The sequence below is a fragment of the Anas acuta genome, chromosome 8 (genome assembly GCF_963932015.1).
Source record: "Anas acuta chromosome 8, bAnaAcu1.1, whole genome shotgun sequence".
In the NCBI taxonomy this organism is placed as follows: domain Eukaryota; kingdom Metazoa; phylum Chordata; class Aves; order Anseriformes; family Anatidae; genus Anas; species Anas acuta.
This window is the reverse complement of record NC_088986.1, coordinates 5213187-5238589: the sequence shown is the minus strand read 5'-3', so window position 1 is coordinate 5238589 and position 25403 is coordinate 5213187. Positions and strand designations below refer to the sequence as shown.

Below are 25403 nucleotides of genomic sequence, written 5' to 3'. Positions count from 1 at the left end.
TAATGTTTTCACAGGACTTTGAGCAGAGTCCTTCTGTCGTTTCTGAGAGGCTGTGTGTTTTTTTTTCCTCATTCTATCTCCAGAGCTTCCCCCAGGCTTTGCAAGTTTCTGTCGCAGCACAGAATAGGTTAGTGTTCTCTGAAGCTGAGAGTGGTGGCTCTCCCTACTGAACTTCCTTCCATAAGGAAAATGCAGTAGGGTTACCAGGAGGGCTGGCAGCAATTTCTTAAACAGTCTTTTGAAAGTTTTTTTTTTTCTTCTTTTTTTTCCAAATCATAGCAAATAGCACACACAAAGCTATTCAGTCCTCCCATCTCCTTGCACAGGCTGTCAGAAAAGCTGGCAGCTGCCACAAGGAGCTGAAAAAAAAAATCATCATTATACTCTAGGCAGCTTGAAATCAAATAATATGCGCACACAAAAGGTTTTCATTTTGGAGCTATTGTGCCTGGCTTATTTTGGAGGAGGGGAGAAAGAGACCTATTGTCTCTTAAAAAGCAAAATAGTGGCCTGGTTTGAGTTCTGCAGGAATGGGGTGATCTGTGTGCTATTAGCCGACAGTAAAGACATCCTCTTTGCAGAGCTTGCTCACTGCTCCACTTAGTTTGCGACTGGTAACTGCCAAATCCCCACAGGGTAAGAGGCCTTGCACTCCAGCTGTTGGAGAAGTAATATCCCCCACTGCTCAGCATGATAGGAGAGTAATAAAAACATCATTTCTAATAGGAAAATGATGCTTGCAGAAGCAAATGGAGACTGGCTTGCTTAACAAGGAGGGGGCTTTGGGAAGAACAAAGCCATCCTTAGCAAGCTTGCGGATGAAACCTTGAACAGAGCAAAAAGTGTCACAGAATCCCCCAAATCTAGGCAGATAGTGAAACTTTATAGGTTTTTGTAACAGCTGTATAAAGTCCCGTTAAATTTTTAATTGACCCTCCAATTCTATATGAAAAAGAGGTTTAGGAGCTTTCTAGAAGAAAAATACTCCCATTTTCAAGGAATTACTGCAACTTTGCTCAGAGCCTTCGCTTTTGTCCCTGCCTCTACTTTTATAAACAAAAGAGGTATTAAAGAAAACTACTGGCTGTGGGCACAAAGTGTCTACGGTGTCTGAGTTCTGTCTTTGTCAAGGGCTTAACGCTGATCAGAACTGTGAGCACAGAGCAGTTGAATGACACTTTTATAAGTCAATTTTTCATTATACAATCTTGCTTGGGTGCTCTTAAAAATATATAGGAAAGATTGTACCAAACTGTAAACTTCATAATTATTTCATCATGGCCTATCTTGCTCCAGCCTGTTCATAGCAGCACTCTTCCAGTTACAAAGAAATGAATTTGTTTGGGAAAAAAATCCACAACAAAGGAGAAAATTTGAGTTTGTTGCATCTGCTTGGTACACAAGCTAAAGGCGTTAATTCTGAAGTGATCTCTCTCTGGCTGCCTCGTGCATTGAGCTGGTCTGCAGGAGTTGCTCAATATCCATGTGTTTGTTCAGTTAGGCTTTGAAAAAACAACTACACGGTAGGCTTCTTTACCCTTATCTGTCCTGGAAGCCCCTTTGCAAAGAATTGCTCTTGGCAGGAAAAGTGTCAGCATAGTTCAGGCCGATGAGATCACTGCGAATTAACCATTGGCTTTGGTGATATCCCATGCTGCCTCTTCGCAAGAGAGGAAAAAATTGCATCCATTTCCATTTCTTTTTTCTTTCTTTTTTTTTTTTTTTTAAATTTAATTTAATGGAGATAGGTTAGATAATTCTGTAACAATGTCTTGATTAAAAGAATGGAATTATTCAAGGGACCTAGCCAAGTCTCTTTTGGGTAAAAGACATAATAGAAAATCCTTATTCTTGAGCTTTTCCACACCCTAACAGGATCAGAGAACTTTAAGTTTTAAGTGGTTTGGAGTTTTGGTTGCAATTTCCTCCTGCAGTAAGTGCTGCTTTCTTAAAATGCAACTCCCTTGGACTAGGAGGTGCAAATGAGTATAAAGTGAAATGATTCAAACTCATCTGAGTCTCTATGCTCAGGTGCAAATAACACCAAAAGCATTTTTAATATCTTAAAAAGATATTTCTCTTTTCCCACTTAAATAATCTCAGGCATTAGGGAAAAAAAAAAATCACTTTGTGCTCAGTTGGTTTTAATGAGGAATCTTAAGCATGGTATCTGGAGCAGCTTGGACTCCCTGTGTGTGTAAGCACATGGTGCCTCTTTCCACGTGAGGCTCACAGAAGCTGTCTTAGTCGAAGCACCAGGACAGCAAAGAAATCCTGTAGAGAAAATGAAAACAACTGTAAGATTTTATGTTTTTCATCAGTCAAAACATGATCAAACTAAGAAAACGGAGAGATTGAAAATTAACATTTCAAACTTCTCAGCGACAGGATAGAACGACTTTCTCTGTAGGAATTTGTCATTTGAAAAAGAAGTGACTGCTTCAGCAATGAGCATTAAAGGATCTATTATGATACTGAAATGAACTGGTCTGCTTCCATTCAGCTGAGCACAATGGTATAGGCATGCACTAGTTGTTCATTGTAATGTTGTTTCTAAACCCAGATTTATGCGTAAAGTGGCCTGAAACATCCCCCTCTCTTACTTCTGGGAGACTGGAGCAAAGCTGGGATTTTTTTTATTTGTGGAGAAAAAAAAATAATCTTGTTGGATTTCTGACATCTAAGGAGAATGATGTGAAAATATCTTTGGATCAAGCTTGTCACTTACTTGCTTCAGACTGTTTCATATTCAAAAGTTTTGTGAATCTTGGATCAGGCATGTTCCATTTCAGACTATTTCTAAGTTGGCTTTAATAAACACTCAGCATCAAAATCCTTAAAGATTAATGACGGATCTCATACCCAGGCATCTGTGAGTTTCCTTCCTTGATGTTCTGAAGGGTGTTCCCATGACTGCAAGGATAATGTTGGTAGGAGTGATGAAGCCAGAAATGTCTCCCAAGTCAGACATACTGACTCAGTTAAAACTCAGTTAAATACTGAAAAAAAAGCCTCAAACAGACCAGCCCCCAAGCAATGGGGTAATATGGATAGAGGACCCGCAGGGGGAGAGGACTGGAATTTGGAAGTGAACAACTTCTGAATTGAAGTGGCCAGAAAACCTCTAAATGATATGAAACAAGTAAGAAAGTCTCATACGCAGCCTTGTTTATTTGAAGAGCGAGTATCTCCTACTTATTTTTATAATATGGGAAATGAACACTAAGTCAAAGGACTGGGCCTCCATAGTATCATGTCATTCCAAAAGCTCTCTGTGTAATTCCCTGCAGAAACATACTGGGTTGTAAAGACTCAGAGGCAAGAAGTGGGAAAAGCCTTTGGATAAGTGATAGTGTTCAAAAGTTCTTATTTTTGAAGCTATCAGTGAAAATCTCTTCTTTTTAGTATAAAAGGAGAATGCATGGTTTTGATCATAATGATTTGAATGAACTTGCATTAGAAGCACACACTGGAATTAAAATTGCATTTTATGAGGAACGTAAGAGGATAAAGGTTTATCTTCTAAAAGATGGCACCAAACTTCATGGCATTAAATACTACAGCGATGAGTTAGTTTTGCAATACCTAACATAGCTGCGGAGAGCACTAGAAGAAAATTTGTAAGCTCAAATGGAGCTGCAATCAGTCAGTCTGACACTGTATTTATTTACCTACCTACTGTGACTTTCTGCAATAAAATGCACGAGCCCATGAGACGAGACAGAATACTTGACATATCCAGAAAACCCAGGTATTGCTGATCAGATCTGAGAGCAGGTTTAAGAGGTTATAGAAACCTGTTGTTAGGGAATGGGAGGTTTCTTAGAAGCATGGAGGGGAAACTTGCAGCTGAAAGTTTAGGTGTAGAAGCCAAGAGGGCTATTGCAGAGACAATTATTTGTGTTTAGAAGGAGAAGCCACCTTATGCTGAGGATTGCAATAAAGCTGAAGGACGAGTTAAATGACGCACCAGATAATAAAACACAGTAGAGATGACAGAAGAGAAGAAAAGTATTAATAATATGAATGCATTTTACAAGAATATCCATGTGTGGAGGAGTGAGTGAGCATGATTAAGGACAAAAGTGGAAATTATAGTGTAACTATAAAAAGATAGAGAAAATACTGTGATCTCTTTAATAGTGAGGTGGAAAAAAAGAGATACTGGCTGTAATCCAGACAGCTCAGCTGTTTTGTAGAAATACCACATTTTGAGGAGCTTTGAGAGACAATTACAATTCTCAGGACCAATAAAGCACCAGGGGCTGATAGTGTTCCTGCTGCATTATTGAAAACAGGAGGGCCTACACGAACTCAAAGACTTTAGAAACTGATTTGGTTTTGGAAGCTTGAAAAAATTCCAAGTGAATATGCCCAAGTCTGAAAAAAAAGGAGAAAACAGAATGGAAGAAATATTGCAGCATTTTTCCTTTTCTGCACAGCCTAGTTTGTCCAATCTGCTTTGTCAAGAGACATATTTTTCACAGAGGGGAGAGACTTGATCCATGAGCTGCGCAAGAGAGGGCAGGAATGCGATCAAGATATGCGTATCTTTCTGGGTATGCATATATGTTTGCGCTGTACATGGAGCTTTTATGGAGCTTTAAGAAAGTCCTTGCATTTTTCATAAATCGACTCTCAGCAGAAAAAGGATCTGCGTAGCTTGAAACAAATAACAGGAGGCTGCAACCGTGAGCTGGTTGAAATGGCAAAGGTTATATATTCTGCTCTATTTGGCTTCGGTGAAGGATTAAGCTAGCGAGGTGTATCGTTCCTGATACTTTTAATATGACTGCGTAGGGATTAATATGCTCGTTGCCAAATTCTCAGATTGGTGTGAATTTAAATGGGTTTCATTTGCTTTTTGGCCATGGTGGTTAGTTAACTATCACCAGAGGAAATATAGCTCAAAAGAGAGCTGGAGACCTGAAGGTACTGCAAAGAAAAAAAAAACAAACTCCAAACAGTGCTTTTATTTGAAGAAAATAAAACCCAATTGTTAGCTTAAGATCATCTTGGGGAAGTCTCTCTAAGAGTCAATAAATACTCTAGATTATGTTGATGTTAAATGCTCTGAACACCTACCTTAGAGGAAACTAAGGCTTGCTAAAAGCCAGAATGAGGTTACATTATTTTCTGCAGGTAACTCTTCAGTCCAAAATAAGGAGAGAGATCAAGCTGCAGAGATACAACTTGTTGGACCTTTTTTAAGACGGAAGAATGACAACTAAATATCTTAAACGAAGCACTGAGATAGATTTTCGGAGAATGTGGGTCAAAGCATGTAGAGAAGATTTAATAAAGATGAGCTTGAAGTCTATAAAGAACCTAATATAGTAAAGGTAGTGAAATCCCTAGCCATTTTGCTGGCAGAGCCTACGTTTGGGATGATGGAAGACAGAACAGCTGAGCATTTCTTGGAAGGCTCTTCTCATGGTATTTGACCTGGGTGCTGATCAAAGAGACGGCCATTACCGAGCATGACCAAGGGCCCTTAATGTCTACTAGTAACGATGGAGAAAAAACGTCCTTGACAGTCTTAGCAAATCATGAAAAGAGCCAGAGATTTTTGGGGTGTGTAGAGCTAGTAAATAAATAACTAGTACTGTATTAAAAGTTGGACGTCACAACAGTGTTTCTGTAATAGCAGATGGGATGCAGTACGAGTACACCGAGGATTTTCTGTGGAGGACGCTGGAGGATAGATCCGACCCAATTATTTTGCATTGATGCAGATATGAAAATCAGGCCAAAATGCTTGGGAGGATTTAAAAAAATTTGAGCTGTTGGACTAACAACTCTGAGAGAAGGCAGCTTGGCTGAAGGGCCGGACACTGATCTTTGGAAGGATTCTGATGGTTGGAGTCATGTCTACAAGTTTTGGGCTGTGTTTTGGTTTTCATGTGAATTCTTAGATAAAAAGTGTCATGCTGTAGATAAGGAGCTGTAAATGCAAAAGACTTGGATAATTCTGATATGAAAGTTGGCCTTGAACCATTTCTTCACTTAATTCTTGTATTCTAACCTTCTCAACTGCTAGCACAACATTTTTATGGCTTGGACTAACTCTTCATACCATTCACTCATATAAGGACTTCTGTCCTTAGCTAGCCTGAAATAGCTGTTCTAGGATATGAGACGTGTGGATGAAGCTCTGTCATATGGCTGGTTCTCAGGACCCAGGATTTTTGTGTTGCTTTGCAAGGTTTGAACTCTGGATATCCATCTAGTTTTTCATTTGTTAAAACTTTTTATTCTACACTGACATTTAGTCTGGTCAACATTCAGTGATACCTCTCTAGGTGATTGCCTTGTTGTTCTGGGAATGTCTGATTACATCTTTTGGGAGCTGATGTGTGGACATTTCCCAGCTTCAGAAATAACTTTGGTTTAAATTCCTTAATGTTCTGTGATTGTACGTCAGTCTTCCTTCCCAGTATCCTCTCTTGGCCAAAAAAAAAACCACACAAACTGTTTATAGGTACATATATAGGTACATGTAGTTATTATATATACACAAACATATATATGTAGATACATCTATATATGTTGATAGGTACATATACAAACATTTCCATATATATGTGTATATACACATGTATGTGCACACACATGTACACACAGATATAAAGTCTCAATTCCTTCCTTTGTGATCTCCCTCTCAGCTTGTCATGCTGGCCCTTTGCTTATTCTGTCACAGTCCCTCTTGCAAAGGTTTTCCAAGTCAGAACTTTTCTCTGCATCCTACTTCCTCTTTACAGTTTTAAAAAACAAGTTGTTCTTCCTCCAGTGGCTTTTGTTCCCATGACTCTTTCTCAGACTTTTGCATTAGCCATTAGTATCCTGTTGCCCCTGATAGCTCACTGAACTTGGTCTTGAGTCAATGGTCTTGTTTTGAGCCGATTAGAAAAGATTTCCTTTTCTTTATCAAAGCTAAACAAAAACGAGGAAATTAAATTAAATACAAAAGTATGTTTAAATAACAGTAGGGTTGTGACATGAGGCAGGAAGCTCAAAGATAAGGCTGATGATCTGCCCAGAACTTCGGAGTGGAGAGGCGCTGCTGCAGGAATGAAGGGCAGAATGTCAGCCATCATATAGCATTTTTGGGGGGTTTAATCAGTTGTCTATCGGAGCAGCGATTGTATGGAGTAAGTAAGAAAATAGCATCTATTGACTGGTCTGGGAGGAAGGGGATGTGTAATCTTCCATTGCACTTAGCACTGTCATTCTCTGCAGGCTGAGATCTGAATACCTTCCTGCAGCGGATATAGCATGTGTGCTGTGGGCAAAGATGCAGGAAACATAGCCACAAAATTCAAAAGGACCTCTGAATGACTATCCTCACAGCGTTGCTAATTCACGAATTGATGAGATAATGTCTGTTTGACATTTCAGGTTACTTCTAAGGCAAGAAACATTGCTAAACTGGGTGCCTTTTGCTGACTTTGCTCAACATCTTGATTGCTAATCCCTTTCAGATAGGTACTTCTATAGCCTTGTACAGGCAGAGTGAAAGCATTAGTTTATGCTTCCCTTTCTTTCCATAATTTCCATTAAAAATAAAACTTGTATCTGTACTTATCTTAAAGGAGCTGGATTATTGTTGTGGTTGAAAACCTCATTTTAGTAACTTGAGTACATCTATTGTAGATTCCTTCAGATTATAAATTACAGCTATTAAGTGACCATTCATCCTGAATCTTATGGAGATTTTTCATACTCCCCCTCCATGCAGGTGTCTGCTAATTTGTGTCCAAGAGCTTGATGGAGTAGTAGTTGAATGCTGAACAGCTTGAAGCAGCAAGACAACTCAGCTGTTGAACTGCACTGAGTTGTCCTGGGAGGGATTCCCTGGGGGAGAAAGATTCAGTGTTAGCTGGAACTCCTAAAGCGCAAACACTCCAATGAAACAGCAAGAGAAAAAATTGAGCTTCAGTGCTCCAGAAGCCCTTGTCTGTCTGGTAGCTGTTGACCAGTTAGCTGGATGCTTGGAAGCAGCTTAAACAGTACAGGAAGGAAGAGAGACGGGAATATGACAGCTCAAAGGAAGACGTTGCTCATGTGAAAGATGTGTTTGGCATTGTAGGAGTTGAAATGTCTGCTCTGCTAATCCCCTGTAGTTTTGGTTGTTACAACCTCTGTCCTAAGCAGAAGTTATGATGCTCACGTGTTCATGAGCAGACTGAGAACCAAGTGCAGAGTTAAAGATGGCCAAAAGAAAACTGTTCTTTATGCTAGCAAATCTTTGGACATGGACACATGGAAAAAGTGTGAATAACACACGATAAGAACTGCAGGTCTTTTGACTTGCTCCTACTGTTACAAGGGCTATGGTAAATCTTCCTTTCTAAAACCTGAGCCTAAGTAATCTGCGCCCCTAAATTGAGCATCTCAATTGAGCATCTCAAATGAGCATCATCCTGCTTTATGTGAGTTCGTTTAGATTGCACTCACTCTAAATATTTCTTTGGGTATGTTTTTATTTTTAAATAATGTGTTTAAAGTTCTCTCAAAAACCAGACTATAGAATAAAAGTTCAAGGGATGGCCCTCAGGGCCGTGCTCTTTGTTGGCGTCCTGTTGTCGGATGGCTGCAAGGACAAAAATGCCATAACTGTGGTAATAAGGATAAAAGGAACCCAAAGCATGAACTAAACCCCTGACTTACTATAAATTCAGTGTCATTTGTTTCTTTCAGGTTAGCTGAGCACTGGCAACTCCCAGCATTTTCAGTTTGGAGGTATTGCAGATGTTGTGTCTTGGAAAACTTTGACTCAATTAACCATTTTGGTAAAATGCATGGGCCTGAGGGGGCTATGAACATAGTCAAGCCTCATATAAAAGTATGTTGAGGTCCTGCAATGCAATGTATCCCATGCTTTAAAAACTAAAAGGGTAGATTTAGATTAGATATTCGGATGAAATTCTTTACTGTGAGGGCGGTGGGGCACTGGAGCAGGTTGCCCAGAGGATCTGTGGGTGCCCCATCCCTGGTGGTGCCCAAGGCCAGGCTGGGTGAGATTTGGGCAGTCTTGGGCTGGTGGGAAGGGTCCCTGCCCATGGCAGGGGGTGGAACCAGGTGGGGCTTTGAGGTCCTCCCAACCCAAACCATTCTCTGACTCTTGATCTCTCTAATTCTCTCTGATTATTTATATATAAACAAAAAATGCGTTAAGAATGAGAAAAGTAGTTGCTGTCCTGGAAGGCTGACCAGCCAGAACACACTGGGGCAGGTTTGGTGGAGAGATGCACCTGGTGCATCAACCCCACCTGGATCTCTAACAGCATCCTGTGCAAAGCAGGTGTTGGCAGGACATAAAGCTTCTTCCCCTTGCTTATCTGTGGCTGTTATCAGGTGAAGCCCCTGCTGGAATGCTGGCTAGTGGGAGAGAATGCACACCAGTGACCCTTAAATTATAAAAATGCCTAAGGCTTGGGACCACCTGGAAGAGGATGTTTAAGAGAAATAGAGATGACTGATGACTTTCCCTGTTTTTTTTCTTTTTTTTTTGTTCTCCTGATTGTTGTTGTCACTCCAAATGCCAGCCCCTCACAGCCTTATCCTGCTCCATCTCAGCGTTAGTTTAACAGAGTGGATGGTTTCCTTTGCCTGTGGCAATTCAGGGCTCATCCATCTGGAAAGACGTGCCACAGTGTGTGTGAGAATTCGGCTCGGCAGGAAGGAATACCAGTTACTTCGCCTTAATGATTGACAGAGTCCCTGTAATTATAGCTACACCAGCTGATACCCTGTGTGCTTTCTCCCTCCTGCCACCAATTTGGATACATCCTGTGTGTTTGTATTTGCATTTCTTCCCCCCTCATTGGAGCAGAGAGAGGGTTGTTGAAGAGGTGTTTTGATTCACTCTTCTTCCTGTGCAAACCGCTATCTTCTTTGTGGCATTTGTTCACAGGAGATCTTTTAAAGCTGCAGGTAGAAATGCTCTTTGTTAGATAAGGCCACCTTGCTGTTCTTTGCTTAGCTGATCCTCCCCAGTCCCAGTGGAGGATCCCTGATCCCTCTCTCTGACCCCTGGTCTCTCTTCTGCCAGTATCAGATTTTCTTTGCATGACTGGATGTTCTCCCCTGCTATGCTGCTTCGAGTTTTTGTTCTCTTTTGGACACACCGTGCAAAGAGGAGCCCAACAGGAGGAGCACTCAGTGGAGAAGAGGAGATGGCTGACCCAGGAGCAAGCACACTCCTTCCTCTGTCACAGGCAAAAAAACCCAAAAGGGATCATGGGGGAAGTATCCCAAAGCATCGGCAGAGAGTATTTATGAATTAGATCCTCCAGAGTCCTCTTGCTGTGAGGTGGCGACCAAAAAAAACCTCTTTAAACAGCAGAGTCATGTGAAGGCCCAGAGCCTGAGACTGTTTCCCATTTGGTTTTCGTTATTTAATACAAGTTAGATTGACAGAAAGCTCTTTAATGAAAGGCCTTAAGAAAGAACATATTGTTGATCTGGAAAAGCTGATAAACAACTGGCAGCCATGCATGGCATTTTCATGCTAAACCAACATAAAAAGATTCCCTCCCCTTTCCCCGCCGTGCCCCCTTGTTTCTTTTTGCAATAATGCGAACACATGTTTTGTCCCCATGAAAGGGACGTGATTTTGATCAAGGCTTTGGCATGTCCAGCGAGCCTAGAGCAATTTTTTTGTGTGTTTGCAAATAACAAAAACGATCTTTTTAAGATTGGCAGCCTCCCACCCTCGCTCAGAAAAAAAAAAAAACAAACTCACAGCTTTTGCTGTGACACACGGGCTGGCGGCTGGCTTCCCAGTGAGCCAGAGGGAGTCTGCATAGCACTGCTGAAACCCGACCAGCTCCTCAAAACGAGGTTTGTACCCAAAGCAATGGCTCACTTCCTCAGCTGGTGTGTGCAGTCTGATCTGGAGAGCTCTATTGCTTTGCACCAAGTAATAATTAGCCTGTCGCCGTCTGTGCAACACTTGAAAACGTCTGCATTGGTACCTTAAGACTCGTCACCGGGTTTCTTTATTTTCAATTAAAATAAATGTAAGTAAGCAGATATTCACTGTTGAGTTCTAGGTGTCTGTGCTGCTTGGCAGGCCTTGTGCTGGTGCACGTTGCACATGATCTGCCCATGCATTTGTTATGTTTTCCTCTCTGTTTAGGATATTTCATCAATCATGCACGCAGTTCCTTTGTTGTCTTTTGAAAGAGTGATGTGGTTTAATTTATAAGAGCCATGTTGAGAAGATGTTTCCTGTTAAAAAGTGAAAGCTCTTCTTACCAATACTTCGTCTGGAAGTATAACAACTGGACAGTAAACAACTTCAGCTGGGTTTAAGGGCTGTTTTCTCCTCCAGAAAGTTTATCGCTTCCTCAAGTAGCCAACCAAGGCAGCCTTCATGTAGAGGTCATTACGGGAGTTAGGTCACTGTACGTGGATGCCACAAACTGTAAGCAGCTCTGCCAAAGTCTAGATACAAAAAAATGGTTGGGAATTTTCCACCATCCAGAGATGGAAGGAATCATTTCAGTGATCTAGAACGTGCCCGAAGATACTGAAGATGATTGTAAGGAAAAGACATGAGGGAATTACAGTGTTAATGTGTCATCACCACAGGGTATTTGTGTGCCTGCCCCTACACATTGTGTGGGCAGTCCTGTTCTGTTCTGAGCCTCAGACAGCTTATTCTACTCTGTTACCTTGCAGCATCAAGAGGTCAAAAACCTTCTCAATCAGACCTGTTGCCCTCATCTCACCACACATGCTACGCTCCCATCAATAAGGTAATTACCTTGCCCACCGACTTCTTCATGCTCTTTTTCCATGTCCAACTTCAAGGGATATGAACTGCTCGTGAGTCAGGGTATCCCCACACCTTACTGATAAAGCTAGATCACCGTGTAGCACAATGACAAATAGTTCGCCTTTGAAGTTTCAAGCAAATCTTGCTGACTTTATGTCTTTTCAATTCCAGATCTACATTCATGGTAGGCCATTTGTGGAGTGGATTATAAAGACTAGCTTATAGGGAAATTATTGCTGAAGAAGTGGACTAATCAGGCACCTTCACGATTGTGAACCTTCTCTGATTGTCCCTTGACCCGGACTGAATTTTCAACCCAAAATCTTGATGGAAAACCGGGCAGAACAGAAATAGAAAATAAAAGGTGCTGTGGGATGCCACATGCCCTGGCAAACAGTTTTCAATAGTGGCATTAAGACTGGGAGGCTGTGGCTCACATCACTGTAGCTGCATGAGCTCATGTCTGTGTCGTTCACATGCTCCCACACTTTCCAGTGAAACGGGAGAGGATGCACTGGCATCACATGAAGAAGCTTTTTTGTCTCTTTCAAATGTCAGCTCTCCCTCTGGAGACTTGTTAAGCACAAAATGACAGTGTCCCCAGGTCATGCATTACTCAGCAGCAACATCAGGCCCCCAGATGTGCTGTGGCTCCAACTCACAGGATGTTCTTTGTCCGGGGGACAATGTTCCAGGTTTTTTTGTTGTTTGTTTGTTTTAATGCATCTGGTAGAAAAGGCTGGAGCCAGTGTACTGATTTGACTTGAACGTGGGGCATCATTTTCAAAGACACAGATCCTCCTATTTCCCATTCTGTCGTCAGCTCTTGAGAAGAATGGCTCTCTTTTCCCTTCATGTGGGCATCGGAGACATGGTCCTGCACTGCTGTCCTTCATGCCTGGAGTGTGCATAGAAGCTTGTATGTATTCCACATCCTAAGTGGTCATTGGCATCTTCTCAGACTACAGCTGATCCTTAAACAGCAAACGAGTTACAACAGACCAAATATGTAAAAGGTAAATTTGACCCCTGCTCTGACAATATCACAGCAATTTCCCGTGTTGAGATGGCTTTAACTTGTCACAGTTTACAGAGTGAGCAAGGCTGAGATGTGGCAGTTTTACAAAGATCTTATTTCACTTCAATTTGAAATCGTTGTAGCATATGGACATGTTTAGGGATGGCAAGAAGGATCGTCGTGTTTTGTAATAACAGTAGATTTAAAAACTGAGTTTCATTCCGGTGGTACACGTGTGAAAGGCTGCCCCAACTAATGATTTATCAGGCATGAGAGCACATAAAGGGGTGTTTGTACTCCATCCAAAACTTCTCGTAAAGCAGTTTAGTTGCTCAGCTTTCAGCCTTCACTATGAGTTCATATGACTGCTCTGCAACTTTGCACACAATAGTTTATGCCAGTTTGACTCCATTGGTTTCAACAGAGCTTGGTTGCTTTTCCCAACACCAAACATGTCCATATGGCATAAGCTTTTTTTTTTCTTTTTCTTTTTTTTCTTCTCTTGCATAAATGTAAAATAATGAAGTAAAGCCTAGGAGTATGCCAGGGAAAGCACAGTGTGTCTCATATGAACTCAAGATGTCAGCTGTCTTTACAGCAAAGGAAGAGGGATTTGGGCCCAGTTAAAGGTACTCCATTAAGAGACATGTGAGGGATGTTACAGAATTACTCTGAATTGTCATTAAGAAGAGAAACTGATGTCTTCTATAAATGGAACATTTCTATAGGAGGATGAATCCTGAATTCATAAAGACCTATGAACTACTCATGACTCGTTGGTAAGTCCTGTTGGTCTTGATGTTACCATCAGCTAATGGGAATCATTCTGTAAGAGGTTAGCAGTGTGGTCCACATGTGAGCTGACACAAATACTCTAGAACGAGAGGTGTTTTACTGTCAGAGCATCCTTGCAGAGCACATCTTCCTGCAGATGTCTTCAGGTGTAGGTACGTTTTTATAGACCCTTCTTCCAATGTAGATGCTCTACACTGGGGAGTCTCTGTAGGCATCTTCCATCACTGCTGCTGGCTAGCTTCTGAGGACCTCAGGCATGGATCTTTGCTGACAATGATATGGAGTCTTGGAACTTTCCATGCCCTAGAATAGGTGTAAAGTTGCCTGGATTATGGGAAAGAATATTGGACCAGGAAGGAAATCCAAAAGTAAGAGGAAAGGACTGAGAATACAGTTAAATTTTCCAAGAATTTTAATAGCTTTAAAAATTTATTATTTTTTAAAGATACAATAATAGCATATTTTTAGGAAATATTTTTATTCGTTCGATAAAATGAGGACAGGAAGGCACTAAAGTTGGAAAGAAAAGGGTCATTTGAGCCAAAAAACATACTAAAATGAAACGTGTTTCTGTAACAGCTAATAGAGCCAACAGGATTTATATTAAACTTGTGAAGAAATATGTCCCTAATTCAGGTAAGTGTTTTTTATCCCTTAGTGGAGGAATGTGGTGAGATCTTGCCTAATAATGATTGCTGAATTGTATAAAATAAACCATTAGCGGGGCTACAGGCAGCAGGAACCAGTCTGTTTATGAAGCCTCATACAATGTTGACCCAATGAACTGTGCAACAGGTGCTGTGTAAGGCCATCCCATCAGCAACAAGCTGTACTGACAGCGTTCAGCCATCTCAGTGTTCTCGACCGGGTTACAGTCTTGACTTGTCTGTGTAGAAATCTAAAACCCGTTTGAAAATCCTGCAGGAAAAAACAAAACGTTTTTCTAGACCTGGGTCCATAGGGAAGGTTTATGTTGTCCTCCATATAGTCCATCTCTACAGAGTGGTACCACAAGACAGCTTTATCTCTCTTTACACATCCCACATTTGAAGACTAACACCCAGATCTAGAGTTAGGAAATAAAATTGGCTCGTTTTAAAAAAATAAATCATTACAATGAAAAAAAAATCATTAACATCTCAACTGTTTTGTTCATGGTCATTAAATGATGAAGGTAGCATTGTATTTTTACAGCATTAATGACTGCTCTATCAAAATATCTGGTCTCAGTTGAATTATTGTGCTGGATCCCTTGGTTTTGAGCCAATTATTATTCAAGGTGAAATGTGAAATGCTCCATTGACTGCTAGAAAAGAGGGGAATCATTTCAGTGCTCCTAGAAGTAGGTGAGGGATGGACACTGAGAGACAAGGATGAAAAGTAGTGGAATTCAATTTCTTTCTGAGACCAAGCTCTGGTATTAGTGAAGTTATACACAGAAATTTCTGTAAAATTTTGCTCTCTGAGCACTGGATGTGCAAAGAAAATCTGGAAGTGAGTACCATGAGAAGCAGCCTCCAGCCTCCTTGGGCCTGTGCAAGCACTGAAGTTTAGTTTGAAATCTGTGCTGTATTTTTTTTTAAACCCTCTCCAAAATCTACAGGAAAAGTAAGGAATTTTAACAAATATTATTAAATTCAATTTTAAAGGGAAGAAAAGAGCTTATAATTAACATCTCTCGTAATCTCCTGGTTTTTGTCCTACTTTAAAGCATCTGGGCTTCAGTGTTGACAGATAAACTCCTTAATCTCTTTACCCCTGTTGTATGTGCTCTCCAAGTTATATTTTTCCCTTCTAATTTAGTGGCATCTGAGCAGTGTGTGTGGGGAAGTGAGCCAAAGGCTGAAGTGTTTGCAAGAGAATACAGGAACATTTTTTTGTGTTGGAAAAGCACCTGAACGACGGATGCCCAGGGACCAACCTCATTTGGCTGGCTGCATCTGGCTTGGCAGCTGCTGGAAGTGAAGTCTTCTCTGCTCACTGAAATCAGGCACGCCAAACATGCAGGGACCTGATGTGCCTAGCACTTTTGGAGGCACCAAATCCCTGAGCCATGAGGTTCGGTCACATCTGCTTTCCTCCTGAGCCTACCCAGAGTTGATCTGAAAGCTTTACAACTCGCAGTCCATTCAGTTTGTTTTCCTTCTGTAGATTCCTGTGCAAAACTGGTGCTGTGTGGAAAATTCCTCACTGGCCTTCGGAGAAGATGAGCTGCTGTGGATGAACCCAAAGCATCTCCATTCTCGTGGGAATCACTTGAAACGTGGCCAGGAAAAGCAACCTGTTTGTTTAGTGGCAGTCATTTTTTCAAGGGTTAGTTTGAAAGGCAGTTCGGCATATGACGCTGTTAGTGTCTGAAGTTTAATGGAAGGTTAGATGTCAAAAATCTGGCATATAATTGCATTTAGAGCTGTGAAATCCAAGATTACTTGCTAAATATAAGCCTGTTTTCTGAAGTGTTTCTCCCATGACAAGCAAACAATATGCTCTGTTAGGAACCTCCCACGTCTCTTAAGATGGATTTTGTTCAGTCATGTTTGCTTGGTGGCAGTCGGCTACTAAAGTGACTTCGGATGCAGTAAATCTGCTTTGTCACTTAAATGGAGAAAGGCACATAAAGTCCCAATTACGAAATGTCATGGTCGCACTTCGGTACTATTGCTAGGGTCTCCTTTTCCACTTAGGGAGCTGTTTTCCTTAAAGCACCCTCTCCTGGGATCAAGTGATTCCGTGGCATTTTTGGCTTTTGGAATTCAAAGTTTGTTGTTCTCAAACTTACAGGGATTTTTAAATTACAGCTTAAACTACAAGCCCTGTGAGCTATGTAAAACAAAAGGCCAGATTTAAGAATGTGGTTGGTATTGTTTTTTTGGTATTCTTTAAACCAAATGATTTTCTGGGGAGTTGTAGAAGGAGGAAGTGTCCTGAAGCTTGGATGCTTGGAAGTCCCAAGGCTGAGGAGGCGATTCTTCATGGAGCTGGGGTGACAGCACAAGCCTGTGCCTGGGATACATGGTAGGGAATGAAGATTGTCAAGACACCTGCAGTGACATTTTTAAGGCAATCTCAATTTTCACTGTTCTGTCCCACACTTCATAAATGAATAATCGCAAGACATTTTAAAGAGTCTTCGTTTCTGCTTCAAGTCAGATGATGTGTTAGGAAGAAATGGTGACTAGAACGGAGCAAATTGGAAAAAAATCCTTATGTATATTATTTCAAATTCCACAATGAATTTGGGTTGGCCTGTGTTCAAAAGCCTCTCATGTTAGCTTTGTGGAAAGATTTGGGTGCCAGCATTTTACTAGCACAACTATTAGGCAAATAGGATTTTAAAGCTGAAAGATTTCGGTGAGTCATTGGAAGTGAATTTGGTAATTTGGGCTATCTAACTCAAATTTTGCACCACAAACATTCAGGTGGCAGCATCATGAACCTGAATCCCTTGCACTTCCCTGAGAGCATAGTGGAATGCTGGTCAGTAAACAGCTTTTGACATTCAGTGGAAAAAGAGTCCCAATTTTCGTTTTTCAAATAGTGGAAGTTCAAGACAGCGAAATCATTCCAGGAAACAGTGAGCTACTGTGTTTGCAATATTTATGTCTAAATGGATTAAGAAGTGTATGTCTGATGCAGCTAAATCTGTTACCAAGAGCCTGACAATGAGAATGTTAGAGAAGCTATAGCATTTTTTTTTCCTTCTTTTTAATAGAAATACATCTGTTTCAGAGAGACATGCATCTCTTGTTGGTATCCATGCAGCTCAGATGTGAAGAACAAAAGCTGCCCATCCAAAGGCACCCTTCTCAAGCATTTGGCTCTGGATGGCAGCAGATTCAGTAGGAAAGTTGGAAGTCTTAGCAACTCCAGGTTTATCAAGCAACTAACACTTAATCTTTGCCAGCTGTCTGTGGTTTCCTTCCTATCACTGCCAAACCAATGCTAAATATGGGTTTCATATTAGAAATAAATCTTTTAGTATATTACAAGATGGTCATGTTCCTTGAAGTGTGCCAAATGGTGAGGAGCAAGACAAAACTTTAAGCATTGTGGACAGTTTTCTCTCAGAGTAAAGCACTGTTTGTCTGAATTCTGGCCTTTTTTAGGGTTGGTTGTCACCTTGACTTAAGGGGTCATAAACCTAAGAAGAAAGTTGCTGTCTTGGGCTGAGCTGAGCTGACCCTAGACAGTCCAGAGCTGAGCACTCTTCCCAAACCAGGCATCTCCTTCCTGGCCAGGAGGGAGACGTAGACGTGAGGTGAGGAGTTGGAAAGGGAGAGAACTGAGTGCGACATCGGGAGAGCTGCTTCACCCCGGGCTTGCTCCTTATTATTGCACTAATAACACTAATTACTATTGCACTGCTCTTTGGGCAAGGCGACGGAGTTTTCACCTGTGATTTCCAAAGCAGCACCACCTGTGCTCAGAAGGGGTGGACCTAGCACAGGATCTGTGTGATGGCACCAGGGTGGAGCTGGAGAACCATGGAGACCATTGCCTTTTGTAAGCCTCTCTATAAAGCTGTGTAACTGCAGGTTACATAATTGTTGTGAGCAGCCCTGGTGTTTACACGACCCATTACAAAGTTCTTTGGCAAGTGCCCACCTGCCACAGCTCAGCCAGCGTAACCAGCCAAATCCTGATCTCACAGCCCCACGGCCCCACTGAAATGGCTTGGATTTCCAGGGATCTGAGTGAGGTCAGGACCTGGCCCAGGATCTGCAGGGATGGTCAAAGCTGGTGTGAGGAGCTGCAGACAAATCCCTGCCTCTATGCTGGTCATTCTGACTGCGAATCCTTTTAAGGTTTCATTGCCATAACTTTTTAGGTTGATCTAGCAATTAAAAAATATTATTTCTAGTTGTCAAAACAGAAAAAGGTACAAGAAATATGGATTTCACATCCTTGCACAGAGCTTCTGGCAGCTGGTATTCTTTCTGCATTTGTAATGACAAATAATGTTAACCTTAGCCATTTTGCTTGGCACTTGGGATTGTGTTTTTTACACTCATTATTCCTCTCAGAACAGGGAACAGTTTGTGATCACTGCTTCAGTTTTTCACCAGCCTCATGTCCAAAAACAAGGCTGAAGCCAAAGATTATTTTTTTTTTCTTCCATCGGAACAAACCCCACATCAATCACAGGATCCTCCAGATCATAAAACTCCTTGCTTCAGAGGACAGCAGAAAATCTCCCTGCTCTCTCACAAAAGTGGCCTGTAACTGCGAGCCCTGGCAGATTCCTACCCCAGGGTTTTGGGTCAGCCAAGCACCGTCTTTGGTTTTCTTCAAAACGGGCTTCTCCTGCCTATCTTCTTTTCTCCACATCTGACTGTCCAGATTTTCCTCGGAATTTGTTTTCCTAAGGGCTTGCAAACAGACAAGAACAAGGCAGAAGAAGAGAACAGACAAGAGTAGTTCCCAAGTTGAGGGTCTGCCTGTGCGTGATATCAGCGAAACCACAGAAGTTATCGAAGCAGGCCAGGGAGGCAGGCGTATTATGATAATGATAGCAAGTAAGACTGCATTGCCTGCTACTCTGCCATTTGTCACCTTCCTGAAGTGGCCCTTCCGTCTCAGAGCTTTTAGCGTGCCCGTGTCCGCCGATGCGAGCAGTAGTGGTTATTCTTTTGGATGGATCCTTTATGGACTCAATGGACAGGTAGCCCTGCGGCTCTAAAGGAAACTCCTTGCTCACTGGGGATGTTCTCTGCTCTTCTCTGCATACTCGAGGATGAACAGTCACGCTGCACCATTTCATTCATAAATTCATCAAGCTGAAATCAGTGTGCGCAGTCAAACGATCCCCTGCATTTTCAGCGCAGGGTGGTCTTTTTAGTTTTTCTAAGAATACTCCGGAGAGCTTTTTACCAAAATGGATGTGATATAAGCAATTACGACAATGAATATTTCATTGCTAGACTTGTGAATATGCAAACCCATCTGGTTCAACCTTATTTAAGGGAGTATAAATACTAGCTTATGTTGTTACAAGGAACAGGAACATTATGATATGCCACAAATTAAACAGTGAGATCCCACACAAAGCACTTTCCTTCCCCATCATGTCTAGGAATACTTTGTACACCGAAGAGAAAATAATACAGATACTAAACCTAGAAAACCTTCACTGAATCTGACCTAGCTATCACCCCCCAGCTATCAGATTTTGCAATAAAGCAGAAGCTAATCAAATGCCACGGAGCTGTTCAGGGTGCAGGGAAGTCTCCCATGTATCAAGGTATTTACTGAACAATCTTAATATCTTGAACCAAAACAAATGGGGCAGCTTTATCAGTAGACTTTCGCTGCTTTTCTAATCCTGTTTCTCATGCAAGCTCATTGTAATAATCCAGGCTGGATACTGTCCAGGCAGCTGGTGGATGTTGTCATTCCTCCATTGACTTGACAATGAAGGTGCAGGCCAAGAGTGAGAACCTGGAAGAATAATTGCCTTGACCACAGAGGGGTGGGAAAAGGCATCACTGGCAGTTTTGGAAGTAGCAATTACTAAAAGTCATGCAAAATCCTCTCCATCTCTTTCTCCATGATTGGAAGGATTCAGTTCTGCATGCCATCACTTGTTTTTTTGGCTTGGAGAGGTATTTGGAGGTTCATTCATTACTTGCTATAATCCCTCCCAGTTCAGCTGTGCTGAAAGTGAAATATTTACATTAGAAATAACATCATCACTGCCAATAGCTGAACTGCCCCTTGTAGAACCTGTGAGGGAAATGAAGTCTTTATAGTGCACTTTGCTATGCCATTCTCTTGATTACTCAAATTTTGCTCCCCTGGTACCGTGAAGTGTGTGTGACCTTCGGAATAAACTATGAGCACAGCCAGCGTTATACTATATAGAAATAGGTTTTTGAGTACTTCCCTTTTGAACTACCTACCACTTGAATCTGACCAGGTTTTGGGGCTTCTTGGCTAGGTCTACTCTCTTTAGACTTTGTCTTGCTCTCTGCAGATTTATATTGCCCTGTTAACACGATTCAAGTCCAAACACTACATCACAGCTGTGGGCTTTTGGGCAGCCCTCCAGCAATGAGCTGAATCTTTCTCTTTTGCCTTGCTTTTAATAATTCTATTATATGTGGACAGAGCTGCTGCTGCTTTTAATGCATGTCTTGTTGAAACTTTGCAGGCTCCTTTGGATTTACACAGGACTCTGTTATAAAAGGCGAAACTAAATCTCTTATCCATCCCACTCCCAAATCTATGTGTTTCTCTTATTTCCAAACACTTCATTTAGAAAGCTGGCCAGAGAAGCCTGAGCTAATGTCACGTGCCTCATTCAGTTCAGTTGTTTAGTCCAGACGAGCTTTGCTTTTGTAAACTTTTTCGGAGATATAGAATTAAATGTGAAACATGAGTCAAACAGTTTTTGGATGTGTTTAGCTTGGAACACTTTGTAGTTGTAATGTCCTGATTCAATACAGGAGAATGTACTTTTTTGCCCTCCAACAGCTTTCTAAGATGGCTTTCAACTGGATAGATATGTACTTACTCATCTTGCTCCTGATTCATTTGCTTTGGTTACTCCATCTCCTGCGAGGCAAACCAAGAAACTGTGCCAAGGAAGCTCACATTTGTGTTTCTGTGGTTTCAGAATGAGAAGAAAGCCCCGATCTGCAGGAAATGTTCCCATCCTTGACAGATTTTAGAAGAGGCAGGCACAGAATCCAGTTTAGGCAACCGCTGTAGCATGAATGCTTTACACAGAGCAGGTATGAGCATATGGGCAGGTAGTCCTTGAACTTATCCATGTAGTGAAACTCTCATCTAATCCATGAGCCTGTAGGCAAACCCCATCCCTTTTTAATATCTGAAGGGCTGCCTGGGAATTGGAAAGACACTTTGGTCCGGGTTTGAGAAATTCCCTACCCTGGCTCTTTCATCTCAAAGGCCCCTTTGTACGGGACTACTCACATTGATATTGCAGTGTCTGGTACACCATTTTGCAGCTCTCTTGATATGGGCTGCCTTTTTACCCCTCCAGCTAGGTCTGGCTGCTTCTGAATGGCCTTACTCTTCCACTGCCTGGCTTGCAGACCTCAATACATGCAGCAGGTGAACATCAGCAGAGGATGTGTGTCCCTTCTGCACAGTCCTGCTTGGCATTTAGGGCAGGGGGACAACGTGACTTCTCAGGAGGCTTGTCTAGGCTAAGCTGGTGTTTCAGCAGTTGGTATCTGGTTTGAGGAAGAAAGGGAAAAGAGGCAGATCAGACTGCAGCATGGAAAAGTAATTCCTGGCTTGGTTTGGTTTCCAGAGACATGCAGGTTTCTGGCGGGAGGCAAACAGAGCTCCCCTCCTTGCCCTCCGGCGTGTTTTTTCCCCTTTTTGTGCATGTGCACCTGTCTCCTCGCTGAGCTCTCCACCTGTTTAACCTCCTGTTTTGCAGGCTGGGGGCAGTTTGCCTGTGACTGATGGCTTTGCAGCTGCCGAGTGCCAGAGCAGGTATCAACAGGAAATCCACGTGCTGGGCTTTCCACAGCATCAGAGAGCACATCGTGCCCCTCCTGGCAAGCTGTCTTGCAGCGGTTCCTCCCAGCTCACTGGAGCTCGTCTGTGCTGGATCAGACAAAGGTGCCAATCACTGTTTGTGCCCTCACATTAAAGCCTTTTGCACTTCATGTAAACATTGCTTATCACTGAGTTCCTGCCTTGCAAGCACAGCATGAAGGATTAGTTTTGGCATGGAACAAATAATAGTAATCTCCAGCCACCTTATCTGCCCTGTATCAAGGTCAGAGCATTCCTGACCTGAGCTCTGGCTCGGCTGGCTTGGAGCTCTGTGCACGTTACGTGGCTTAAAGGTTTTCTGGAACAAAAAGCTATTCAAAAATCTGATGGAAAACACAGAAAAGGCAGGGCATGGGCTGTTATCCTAAGTCAGCTCGTGGAAACTTGTTGCCAACTGAGCCAATATTTTCCACTCATCTGAGATAGTGATGGAGGTCAATGTTCATTTATTACCTCAGCTGGCCTAGAGTGTCACCAGTGGTTGTTTATCTCAGCTATGCACCTCATGCAGCTACAGGCTGTAGCCTTGGCTGCGTGACAGTGCAAAGCCAAGAGGGACTCTGTCTGAAGTCATGTTTTATTCAGTTACCTCTGGCCAGATTCGTTCCGTTACACTGCACGGTCATGATGTTTCTTGGCCAAAGATGCGCCCGTGTAAATCAGGAGTGACTCAGAGAGCCACGCTGGATGGTGGAGGATTAGCAGAGGCCTGGTGTCTCCATCAGGAGAAAAGAAGCTGTGTCCGTGTGAATGGCTCCGTGTGAGCTGTCCCAGGTGCTAGGTCTCTTTGCGAACATTTGAGGCCGTGCCTGGGGTCCGCAGCATGTGAAAGAACCGTGCTAATACGATCAGCTCTGGCAAGTTATTGAGTCAGACCTCTCATCATAATCCACGTGTTTGGTTCAGCAGTCACTTGGCTCTCGATAAACCAAGCTCTACTGTGGGAACAGAGTTTTTGTACAAAAGATCCAATTAAAGATTATTTTTTTTTTCTAAAATAACCTGTAATTGGTTGTTACGGGAAATTATTGAAATTCACGTTTCAGCCTAAAAGTAAGCTTAGAAGCATTACATTTTGGAATTTCATAATTCTTCTCCCACTAGCAAACTTGGAAATCTTATTCCCTTAGCTCTGGACCCATTTCATTTCTTTTCATTTCTGGAGCTGTAGACATACTCCAGACCCTGAACAAGCAATGTTTGTTCTGTTCTGGAAAGCTTCAGAGGTGGACAAAAATGAAATTTAGTTCCTCCAGATATTGTCAAATCTGGAAACACAAACAGAAGAGCTGGCATTTTACTGTTGCAACTGGGCACTTGTCTGTATACCTCCTCATGATTCTTGTGCATCATACCGCTGAGCTGTGACCCCCTGTGGCCAATATGCAAGACCATTGCTTTGCATTTTGACCATCACTCTCCAACCCTCAATTCTTCAGTTTTAGCAGCTCTTTAATTTCCTGTAGATTATTTTAACATTTTTCTTGTTTGCTTTATATTTAGCCCTTTTGATGGCTTCTTTCTTTTCTTTTTTCTTTTTCTTTCTCTCTTTTTCTTTCTTTCTTTCTTTCTTTCTTTCTTCTTTCTTTCTTCTTTCTTTCTTTCTTTCTTTCTTTCTTTCTTCTTCTTTCCTTCCTTCCTTCCTTCCTTCCTTCCTTCCTTCCTTCCTTCCTTCCTTCCTTCCTTCTTCCTTCCTTCCTTCCTTCTTTCTTTTCTTTCTTTTCTTTCTTTTCTTTTTCTTTCTTTCTTTCTTTCTTTCTTTCTTTCTTTCTTTCTTTCTTTCTTTCTTTCTTTCTTCTTTCTTCTTTCTTTCTTTCTTTCTTTCTTTCTTTCTTTCTCTTTCTTTCTTTCTCTTTCTTCCTTCCTCCTTCCTTCCTTCCTCTTCTTTCTTCTTTCTTTCTTTCTTCTTTCTTTCTTTCTTTCTTTCTTTCTTTCTTTCTTTCTTTCTTTCTCTTTCTTCTTTCTCTTTCTTCCTTCTTCCTTCCTTCCTACTTTCTTTCTTCTTCTTTCTTTCTTTCTTTCTTTCTTTCTTCTTCTTTCTTTCTTTTCTTTCTTTCTTTCTTTTCTTTCTTTCTTTCTTCTTTCTTTCTTCTTTCTTTCTTTCTTTCTTTCTTTCCTTCCTTCCTTCCTTCCTTCCTTCCTTCCTTCCTTCCTTCCTTCCTTCCTTCCTTCCTTCCTTCCTTCCTTCTTTCTTTCTCTTTTCTTTCTCTTTTCTTTCTTTTCTTTCTTTCTCTCTTTCTTTCTTTTCTTTCTTTCTTTCTTTCTTTCTTTCTTTCTTTCTTTCTTTCTTTCTTCTTTCTTTCTTTCTTTCTTTCTTTCTCTTTTCTTTCTTTCTTTCTTTCTTTTCTTTCTTTCTTTCTTTCTTTCTTTCTTTCTTTCTTTCTTTCTTTCTTTCTTTCTTTCTTTCTTTCTTTCTTTCTTTCTTTTTCTTTCTTTTTTTTCTCCCCCCCCTCATTCTCTCATTCTCTCATTTTTTCTCTCTTTCTCTCTTTCTTTCCTTCTTCCTTTCTTCCTTTTTCTCCCAAGTGATGCAGCAGTTTGTGACCAGATCAAGTCATCATCAAACCAGCCTGCAGTTCTGGATTTGTCATGTGCCTTCAGTATGGAAAGTAATGGTCGTTTATCAGATCAGCCTTAGCCAGTGATTGTAAAGGGATGTTTTTCTAACCTTCTGCTACCTGGGGTTGGAGTTCTGCAGGGGTCACTGATGGGATGTTTGCCAGCCTTTATGTTTATCATCCAAGGTTTTTTAAAACAGGGTGAGAATCTCCATCATCGGAGTTACAACAGTATGTTTGTCACTCTCACCTGCTGACATCTGTGGTATGAACAAGACGAGGCATTGTGGGTGGGGTTGTTCTCTTGCAATATTTGCTGTCTTAGTCTTGTGTGGTCTTTGCCAATATGCTTTTACATCCCTTTTGGTAGATGATGTGTTTTTATTCTCAGAAGTCATATAGTCTTTTATTGGCATCCCCTGTTTGTTGGCTAGGATATTGGTTGCAGCCTTATTTTCCTACAAATTCTGTTGATCTCAGACTTTTGTGTGTGTTATGGAAGGAAATGCCAGGCTCTTCCCTGTGCAGAGAAAGATTCAGGTGAAGGGTTGATCCAGTTTATACTAGATGTGTATGCTGTGAATGAATGTCAGAGGAAAGAATCAAGCCTCTGGGATCTTCGGATGCAGCCTATGAAAGACCATGGGATGCTTCTTTTGGAGTTTTTAAGGGATAGATAATCACGTTTCTAGTGGAAAGAGCATCTTTCTCTTAT

General features: G+C 41.6%; 1 long non-coding RNA gene across 2 annotated transcripts in view; it reads left to right on the top strand.

Annotated features, from left to right (window-relative positions):
* The window catches only part of LOC137860292 (uncharacterized), a 291949-nt gene that overhangs the window by 7413 nt on the left and 259133 nt on the right, over positions 1–25403 (top strand). The window lies entirely within an intron of this gene.